A 10,871-nucleotide genomic window follows, 5' to 3' on the forward strand; every position below is an offset into this window, starting at 1 on the left:
AGGTGCTATTAAGTGAGACACAAATTAATTGACAAAGAACACAAATTAATTTGCAGAAAATAAAGAAAGCTTTTATAATTGTTATCAATTATAATCAATGGTAATTAAATCTTAGCTGACTATTTTAGTTATTGGTTATTAAATGTACCCTCAACAATTCTTTGGCAAGAGAAAACATTATTGTAAAGTCATTTTTCTCATCCTCCCAGCTGATCTTTGGCCCACGTGGAGCCAGCTAGCTGCTGGCTGCTGTGGGGCAGGGCCTTGAGACACACAGTTTCCCAGAGCTATAGTGGTGCGAGAGGTCGCCAAAAAGCGGGCGGCTTTACAGCGAACTCAGAAGAGGGCTGCGTTCAACTTTGCTCCATGAGCCTCCACATGTCCTGACCAGGTTAGCCGTATTTTTCCCCGCTAAGACTCAGGGTGCTCTACCGTCCTCGCTTGGGTTTTCTGGCCTACAACAGATTGGGCTGCCTTCAGCCTCTTCTGCCTAAGAGGAAGGCTGAGGATAGACAAGGCCGAGGTGGCTTTCACCTCAAAACACAGTTTCAACATCCTATTAGAACCACTGTGGTGCTAATAGAGAATGGTAAAATATATTCATGTATTTTAGAAAACCTATAACAAAAATTGTGTTTTCAAAACCTGACTAAGTGTCTGTTCCATGTTCAAAACAGCAATTAAATTGATTATTACGGAATATTAATAATTTACCTATTGCATACCATCATTTTAAATAATAATAGATAAGTTAAAATGTTTTTATGCATGCTTTTGTATCTTCTATAAATTCATACATGCATACATAACAATTATTGTGCTTAAAAACAACCCCTCTAGGAGAAATAAGTAGATGTGAGTTAGATCACATGCTTATTCTTTTGAGTTTCCCCGTTTCAGAACAGATAATTAAGTTGTGTGCGTTAGATGGTGTTTTAGAATGCTGAACAATCAAACCTTAATTTGTATATTAATAGTCAATGTTATATCTCAGAGCTCACAATTGCTTAAGATTGTTCGTCCTTCAGATGCTATTAATTCTCAAATTTGCAATTGCTTATGCATATACACCTCATAGAAAAGATGCTGTCCTTTTAAGAAAGCGGTTTTTAGACATTTAATAAATTGTTCTAGATTGCCTGGACATCTTAAAACAATGCCATGGTGGATTTATATCTCAGGCAGTCTATAGATCATACATATAAGATAGATTGGATATATAACCTCGTTCTTTGTATATTCAAAACAGTTATGGTTTAAGATAATATTTTAATAATCTTAGAAATTGTACATGTCAATTTCTGCTATTAGCCTCCTCAGTTACTACTTGTTTCCACATAATAGTGTTAATTCTTGAGGACTTTTACTTAATAAATTGCTGCAAATAAATACTCTTATTTCTAGTTAATAAATAAATAAATTATGCATATGTGACTATTAATAACTTTTCAAGCTTTCTAGTTACAACTGCTCCTTAAGAGAAACAATTGAAAGTGCAATTAGTCACTGCCCTTTTTACATGAATACTGACTATAACAGTCAAGTATTTGATATGTTTTGTCAACAAGTTATTAATTCTAATAATGATTAATTAATAATAATAATTAATTATTAATAATAAGATATTGTAAAACTTTAAAACTTTAACTTCTTAAAAGACAAAGAAGGGGGAAATTATATCCCTGTCCATATTATTTAGTGCATTCACGTGCACACTATTTAAATCATACTTTTATTTTAGAATTTTGAAATTTGGATGTCAAAGAATTTAATAAATGCTTTATAGTATCTTAAAATGATCTACTTATTGGCATATGGTTTGATTAGTCATTTAATAGAGTCATAATGATTTTTCTCTTTTCTTCAAGGAGACCAGTTATTCTAACTCAATCTTGGAATGGTCTAATATTAAGTCCAATATTAGAGATTCTTATTATAGATAACTAAAATTCTTAATTACCTAGCAAAGTTAATTCGGAGCACAGCCTCCACTTCCAGAGAATCTCTGGCCTTTTTACTAATTCTAAAAACCAGTTCCCCCACAAGGAGGCCAGAGACAGAGCTTGAGCCTTGCTAATTTGCAACTGAATAAAGTACTTGGACTTCCCCAAAAGAAGCTTTGTACTGTTACTGTCTGGATTTTGTTTTTCAAGCAGGTCAATCAACACCTTCAGCCTGACTGCAGCAGGCATGCATCCCTGCCCCTAAGAGCATGCAGGTGGCAGCTACTAATTTTCATTCTAAAAGCATTCCAGCCCATATTGTTGTGTCTTTTGGTCTGATTTGGGAATAAGGTTTGCTATGAGGGCAGGAAAGGCAGAAATTTCAGATATTAGAAGAATGTCGTTTTTATTCTGAGAAGACGGGCTTAGTCCCTTAGCTGGTCTCCAGTTTTCCACCGTTGCTGCTAATGCAATGTTCCCTTGTTTCCTCAGGCTGTGGAGATATTAGGGATGAGTAGGGTGACCTCCAGCTCCTAATATAGCTAAAAGCCACAAATTGTGGTGTTACAAGTGGCATAATTCTTGTAGAGGCCTTGCTGAATCTGAGGTTGACAATTCTCCCTTAGGAGCTGCACAGGACTCAGAACTGTGCATACTGGTTCATGATAATGCGAATTCAGTATGGGCACCAGCATGTGTAAGAGGCTAAGCACTGCAGGGGAAGGTCCAACTTGACCATTTCTGAGTTCCCTGAGAGACACACCCAGTTTGGATGGAGATTGGTATCTACTTCCAGTTACAACCAAAAGTATCTTTCTAAGGCTCTGCCTCCCCTTCCCAAAAGATACCAAGAACCATGATTGCGGGTTGTGACAGCACCCATGGGAGGAATCAGGTCAATGCTCCCCAAGCCATGGTTAATGCCTGTTCATCCAAGGATGAGAAGATCATTTGATCACCTCAGTTAAGTGTGGCCTTATTAAATTTAATTCAAAAGGGGGAGAGAGGTTGGAGATCATACCGTGAAAAGGCAAGCCCTTCACAGTCTCCCACCCTAACAAGCCAAATGGCCTTGTGCTAAGGAGCTGGTCATCACACCCTCCTCCCTGGTCCCTGCATGTCACCTAAGGGTGTTAAGGAGGATCCATGTGCTCTCCTTTAGTGTTATCTTATTAAAGTGCTTTTTAAAATTGAATCCTGATATAGTTAAGTCTTTCCCTGAGTTCTAACATCCTACAAAGACCTTGAAGCTGACAACTTGGAATTCAGTAGAAATTCAGCAAGAAAGTTACCTATTCAGTAACTAAATTAGCACTACAAAAGACGGACACAACAGCTCAGGGCTAGTCTGCAAAATGTTTACTAGGACAGAAAGGACAGTCTTAACCAAAAAAGGGTTTACCTTGAAAAAAGTTAGGGAATCCCACTTAGACAGGTTTCTTTATTAGGCCCTAAGAATTCAGGCAGAACTTAGAGCATAAATGAATTTTATGCCTCAGCCCAGCCTTTCTTTTTTATATTAACAACAGGGAGGAGATATAACCCCCCACCCCCACAGCCCAAAATCAGGCTGATCAGGCTTGACTGTTATCACCAGGAGATCATGGGGGATGGTGGAGCCTGCCACACTATTGTTCTGCCACTCCCACTGCTACTACCTGCTGCCTAGTATTCACTTAGTAACCTGCAGCTGGACTCCAAAGATGATTTGGGGGGAATGGCCACCTCCCCCTTCCTTATAACCCCGTGTTTCCGAATATTAAAATTGAGCTTTGATCAGGATCTTTTCTTAGATCCATCTTTTCTCTTGCCACCTAGATTCCCTCTTTTCTTCCAGATTCCATGATGCCTTCCAGGCTCGAACCCGGACATGTGAGCGCCTCAACAGAGATCAAAGGGATACAAATCGGAAACGAAGAAGTCAAAATATCACTATTTGCAGATGATACGATAGTATATATAATTGACCCTAAAAATTCAACCATAGAACTCATAAACCTGATAAACAACTTCAGTGTAGTAGCTGGATATATAATTAACTAAAACAAATCATTGGCCTTCTCTACACAAAGGATAAACGGACTGAGAAAGAAATTAGGGAAACAACACCCCTCACATTAGCCACAAATAATATAAAAAACTTGGTGTGACATTAACTAAGGAAATGAAATATCTGTATGATAAGAACTTCAAGTCTCTGGAGAAAGAAATTGAAGAAGATCTCAGAAGATGGAAAGGTCTCCCATGCTCATGAATTGGCAGGATTAATATACTAAAAATAGCTATCCTGACAAAAGCAATCTACAGATTCCATGTAATCCCTATAAAAATTCCAACTTAACTTCACTGAGATAGAAAGGGCATTTTGCAAATTGATCTGGAATAATGGAAAATCCGGGCTAGAAAAACTATTCTCAACAATAAAAGATCCTCTGGTGGAATCACCATGCCTGACATTAAGCTGTACTACAGAGTAATTGTGATAAAAAGTGCATGGTACAGGTACAGTGACAGACAGGTAGATCAATGGAATAGAATTGAAGACCCAGAAATGAATCCACACACCTATGGTCACGTGATCTTAGACAAGTGAGCAAAAAACATCCAGTGGGAAAAAAGGACAGCATTTTCTTTCTTTCTTTCTTTCTTTCTTTCTTTCTTTCTTTCTTTCTTTCTTTCTTTCTTCCTTTCTTTCTTTCTTTTTATAAATTTTTGATTACATATTTTCCTCAATTACATTTCCAGTGCTATCCCAAAGGTCCCCCATACCCTATCCCCCACTTCCCTACCCACTCATTCCCATTTTTTTGGCCCTGGCGTTCCCCTGTACTGGGGCATATACAGTTTGCGTGTCCAATGGGCCTCTCTTTCCAGTGATGGCCGACTAGGCCATCTTTTGATACATATGCAGCTAGAGTCAAGAGCTCCAGGGTACTGGTTAGTTCATAATGTTGTTCCACCTATAGGGTTGCAGATACCTTTAGCTCCTTGGGTACTTTCTCTAGCTCCTACATTGGGAGCCCTGTGATCCATCCAATAGCTGACTGTGAGCATCCACTTCTGTGTTTGCTAGGCCCCGGCATAGTCTCACAAGAGACAGCTACATCTGGGTCCTTTCGATAAAATCTTGCTAGTGTATGCAATGGTGTCAGCGTTTGGAAGCTGATTATGGTGTGGATCCCTGGATATGGCAGTCTCTAGATGGTCCATCCTTTCGTCTCAGCTCCAAACTTTGTCTCTGTAACTCCTTCCATGGGTGTTTTGTTCCCAATTCTAAGGAGGGGCATAGTGTCCACACTTCAGTCTTCATTCTTCTTGAGTTTCATGTGTTTAGGAAATTGTATCTTATATCTTGGGTATCCTAGGTTTTGGGCTAATATCCACTTATCAGTGAGTACATATTGTGTGAGTTTCTTTGTGAATGTGTTACCTCACTCAGGATGATGCCCTCCAGGTCCATCCATTTGGCTAGGAATTTCATAAATTCATTCCTTTTAATAGCTGAGTAGTACTCTATTGTGTAAATGTACCACATTTTCTGTATCCATTCCTCTGTTGAGGGGCATCTGGGTTCTTTCCAGCTTCTGGCTATTATAAATAAGGCTGCTATGAACATAGTGGAGCATGTGTCCTTCTTACCGGTTGGGACATCTTCTGGATATATGCCCAGGAGAGGTATTGCTGGATCCTCCGGTAGTACCATGTCCAATTTTCTGAGGAACTGCCAGACTGATTTCCAGAGTGGTTGTACAAGATTGCAATTCCACCAACAATGGAGGAGTGTTCCTCTTTCTCCACATCCTTGCTAGCATCTACTGTCACCTGAATTTTTGATCTTAGCCATTCTGACTGGTGTGAGGTAGAATCTCAGGGTTGTTTTGATTTGCATTTCCCTGATGATTAAGGATGTTGAACATTTTTTCAGGTGCTTCTCTGCCATTCGGTATTCCTCAGGTGAGAATTCTTTGTTCAGTTCTGAGCCCCATTTTTAAATGGGGTTATTTGATTTTCTGAAGTCCACCTTCTTGTGTTCTTTATATATGTTGGATATTAGTCCCCTATCTGATTTAGGATAGGTAAAGATCCTTTCCCAATCTGTTGGTGGTCTTTTTGTCTTATTGACGGTGAAAAGACAGCATTTTCAACAAATGGTGCTGACAAAATCGATGGTTATCATGTAGAAGAATGGGAATTGATCCATTCTTATCTCCTTGTACAAAGCTAAACTCTAAGTGGATCAAAGTCCTCCACATAAAACAAGAGACACTGAAAATAATAGAGGAGAAAGTAGGGAAAAACCTCGAAGATATGGGCACAGGGAAAAATTCCTAAACAGAACAGCAATGGCTTGTGCTGTAAGATTAAGAATTGACACATGGGACCTCATAAAATTGCAAAGCTTCTGTAAGGCAAAAGACACTGTCTAAGATCAAAATTCAGGTGACAGCAGATGATGGTGAGGATGTAGAGAAAGAGGAACACTTCTCCATTGCTGGTGGGATTGCAAGCTTGTACAACCACTCTGAAATCAGTCTGGAGGTTCTTCAGAAAAATGGACATAATACTACCAGAAGATCCAGCAATACCTCTCCTGGGCATATACCCAGAAGAAGTTCCAACTGGTAATAAGAACACATACTCCACTATGTTCATAGCAGCCTTATTTATAATAGCCAGAAGATAGAAAGAATCCAGATGTCCCTCAACAGAAAAATGGACACAGAAAATGTGGTACATTTACACAATGGAGTACTACTCAGCCATTATAAACAATGAATTTATGAAATTCTTGGACAAATGGATGTATCTGGAAGATATCAACCTTAGTGAGGTAATCCAATCACAAAAGAAGTCATTATATATGTACTCACTGTTAAGTGGATATTAGCCCAGAATCATAGAACACTCAAGATACATGTTGCAAAACACAAGAAAATCAAGAAGAGTGAAGACCAACGGATGGATACTTCATTCCTCCTTAGAATAGGGAACAAAATACCCATGAAAAGAGTTACTGAGACAAAGTTTGGAGCTAAGACAAAAGGATGGACCATCCAGAGAATACCCTACCTGGGGAACCATCCCATAATCAGCCACCAAACACAGATACTATTGCATATGCCAGGAAGATTTTGCTGAAGGGACCCTGGTATAGCTGTCTTATATGAGGCTATGCCAGTGCCTGGCAAATACAGAAGTAGATGCTCACAGTCATCTATAGGATGGAACACAGGGCCCCCAATGGGGAAGCTAGAGAAAGCACCCAAGGAGCTGAAGTGGTCTGTAACACTATAGGTAGAACAACAATATGAACTAACCAGTACCCCCAGAGCTCGTGTCTCTAGCTGCATATGTAGCAGAAGATGGCCTTCTCGGCCATCACTGGAAAGAGAGACCCCTTGGTATTGCAAACTTTATATGCTCCTGTACAGGGGAATGCCAGGGCCAAGAAGTGGGAGTGGGTGGGTAGGGGAACAGGGTGGGGGGATAGCATTTGAAATGTATATAAAGAAAATATCTAATAAAAAAAAAGAAAACACACATACACACACAAAGAAAGAAAACACACACACACACACACACACACAAATAAAAATTAAAAAACAATCAGTGGCCTTTCTCTACATAAAGGATAAACAAGCTGAGAAAGAAATTAGGGAGACAACACACTTCAAAATAGTCACAAATAATATAAAGTACCTTGGTGAGACTCTAACTAAGCAAGTGAAATATCTATATGATAAGAACTTCAAGTCTCTGAAGAAAGAAATTGAAGAAGATCTCAGAAGATGGAAAGGTCTCCCATGTTAAAGGATTACTCGGATCAATATAGTAAAAATGGCCTTCTTGCTGAAAGCAATCTACAGATTCAATGCATTCCCCATCAAAATTCCTACTCAATTCTTCACAGAGTTAGAAAGGGCAATTTGCATATTCATCTGGAATAACAAAAATCCTAGGATTATCAAAAGTATTCTCAACAATAGAAGAACCTCTGTTGGAATCACTATCCCTGACTTCAAACTGTTCTACAGAATAATTGTGATAAAAACTGCATGGTACTGGTACAGCGACAGGCAGATCAATAGAGTAGAATTGAAGACCCAGAAATGAATCCATACATCTATGGTCACCTTGATCTTTGAAAAAGGAGCTAAAACCATCCAGTGGAAAAGAGACAGACTTTTCAACAAATGGTGTTGACTCAACTGGCAGTTAGAATGTAGAATAATGTGAATTGATCCATTCTTATCTCTTTGTACAATGCTCAAGTCTAAGTGGATCAAAGACCTCCACATAAAACCAGAGACCCTGAAACTTATAGAGGAAACTGTGGGGAAGAGTCTCGAAGATATAGACACAGGGGGCAAATTCCTGAACAAAACACCAATGGCTTGTGCTATAAGATAAAGAATCGACAAATGGGAACTCATAAAATTGCAAATCTTTTGTAAGGCAAAGGACACTGTCAATAAGAACAAAAGGCCACCAACAGATTGGGAAAAGATCTTTACCAATACTAAATCTGATACAGGACTAATATCCACTATATATAAAGAACTCAAGAATTTGTATCCCAGAAAACCAAATAACCCTATTTAAAAATGGGGTACAGAGCTAAACAAAGAATTCTCACCTGAGGAATACCGAATGGCTGAGAAGCACCTGAAAAATGTTCAACACCCTTAATCATCAGGGAAATGCAAATCAAAACAACCTTGAGATTCTACCTCATACCAGTCAGAATGGCTAAGATCAAAAATTCAGGTGACATCAGTTGTTGGGGAGGATCTGGAGAAAGAGGAATACTCCTCCATTGCTGGTGGGATTGCAAGCTTGTCCAACCACTCTGGAAATCAGTTTAGAGGTTCCTCAGAAAATTAGACATAGTACTACCAGAAGATATAGCAATTCCACTCCTGAACATATACCCAGAAGATTTTCCAATTGTAATAAAGACACATGTTTCACTATGTTCATAGCAGCCTTATTTATAATAGTCAGAAGCTGGAAAGAACCCAGATGTCTCTCAACAGAGGAATGGATACAGAAAATGTGGTGCATTTACACATTGGAGTACTACTCAGCCATTAAAAACAATGAATTTATGAAATTCTTAGACAAGTGGATGAATCTGGAGAATATCATCTTGAGTGAGGTAACCCAGTCACAAAAGAACACACATGATATGTACTCACTAATAAGTGGATATTAGCCCAGAAGCCCAGAATACCCTAGATACAATTTGCAAAACACAAGAAACTCAAGAACAAGAAAGTCCAAAGTGTGGATACTTTTGATCCTTCTTAGAAGAAGGAACAAAATATCCATGGAAGGAGTTACAGAGACAAAGTTCAGAGTAGAGACTGAAAGAATAACCATCCAGAGACTGCCCCACCTGGGGATCCATCCCATAAACAACCACCAAACCCAGACACTATTGCAGATGCCAAGAGCTTGCTGGCAGGAGAGACAGGAGACTGATATAGCTGTCTCCTGAGAGGCTCTGCCAGTGCCTGACTAATACAGAAGTGGATGCTCACAGCCATTCATTGGCCGAAGCACAGTGTCCCCAATGAAGGAGCTAGAGAAAGTTCCCAAGAAGCTTAAGAGGTTTGCAGCCCCATATGAGGAACAACAATATGAACTAACCAGTACCCCCAGAGCTCCCTGGGACTAAACCACCATCAAAGAAAACACATGGTGAGACTTATGGTCTAGCTTCATATGTAGCAGAGGATGGCCTAGTTGGTCATTAATGTGAGGAGAGACCCTTGGCCCTGTGAAGGTTCTGTGCTCCAGTATAGGTGAACGCTGGGCCAGGAATTGGAAGTGAGTGGGTTGGAGAACAGGGTGAGGTGGGGGAGGGGATAAGGGATTTTCAGAGGGGAAACTCGGAAAGGGGATAACATTTGAAATGTAAATAAAGAAAATAATAAAAAATAAAAGAATTCACTTTTAAAGAAAAAGAAATAGAAAGAAAATGAAACAAGTTTTAGATGTAATAATTTCTGTTACTTTGTGTCTCGAAAGAAAAAATAAAGAAACAGTATTTGTTCTGCTAGAAGTGTGACAGGAAATGAATTTCACACATCACAGTTTGTGGAACTTCATGGAACAAGAGTAATGGTGTTGTTGCAGGATCAGTGGAAAATAGATATAGACTGGGTGGGGATACAACCTGTTGTGTCTGGCCAGTAGATCACAACCTGGGTTCTGCCTGGAAAGGCATTTTGGAAACCTGGAAGAGAAGAGGGGCTGGGCTGCACGAGATAAGGAAGGAACCAAGACAAAGCTCTCTGCTCAAGGTTCAATTTTTACTATTTCGGCACTCAGTTATAAAGGAAGGGAGAGGGGCCCAATTCCCGCCAAATAATCTTGGAGTCCAGTAGCAGGGTGATCACGTGATGGCTTCGGAACAGCAAAGCGGCAGGTTCCAGCAGTAGGTGTGGCAGAAAGATTGAGCGGGAAGCTCCACCCCTGAGCAAGCAGGTTTCAGGCTGGGGGAGGGGAGACTAATAGTCTTGGTTCCTTCCTTATCTCACGCAGCCCAGCCCCTCTTCTCTTCCAGGTTTCCAAAATGCCTTTCCAGGCTAGAACCCAGGTTGTGGTCTACTGGCCAGACACAACATTTGGCGCCCAACGTGAGGCTCGAACCCACGACCCTGAGATTAAGAGTCTCATGCTCTACCAACTGAGCTAGCAGTGTGGCAGAAAGATTGAGCGGGAAGCTCCACCCCTGAGCAAGCAGGTTTCAGGCTGGGGTAAGGGAGACTACACAACCAGTTTGCCAAGTCACCTGATTCTGCTTCTCAGTTTCTTCAGTCTAGGACTGTGTGGGAACAGGAGACAAGGTGGTTCAAATTAGCTCCACCTCACAGTCTCATCACATCATCACATGGTGGTTATTCTGGCGATTCTGTTACT

At 40.1% G+C, this 10,871-nt stretch overlaps 1 non-coding gene across 1 annotated transcript; it reads right to left on the bottom strand.

Annotated features, from left to right (window-relative positions):
- Positions 1-10,580: 10,580 nt before the first annotated feature.
- Positions 10,581-10,653, bottom strand: n-TKctt6. Its single transcript has one exon. It is a non-coding gene; the product is annotated as a tRNA-Lys (tRNA).
- Positions 10,654-10,871: the final 218 nt, after the last annotated feature.

The sequence above is a fragment of the Mus musculus genome, chromosome 13 (genome assembly GCF_000001635.26).
Source record: "Mus musculus strain C57BL/6J chromosome 13, GRCm38.p6 C57BL/6J".
NCBI classification, from domain to species: domain Eukaryota; kingdom Metazoa; phylum Chordata; class Mammalia; order Rodentia; family Muridae; genus Mus; species Mus musculus.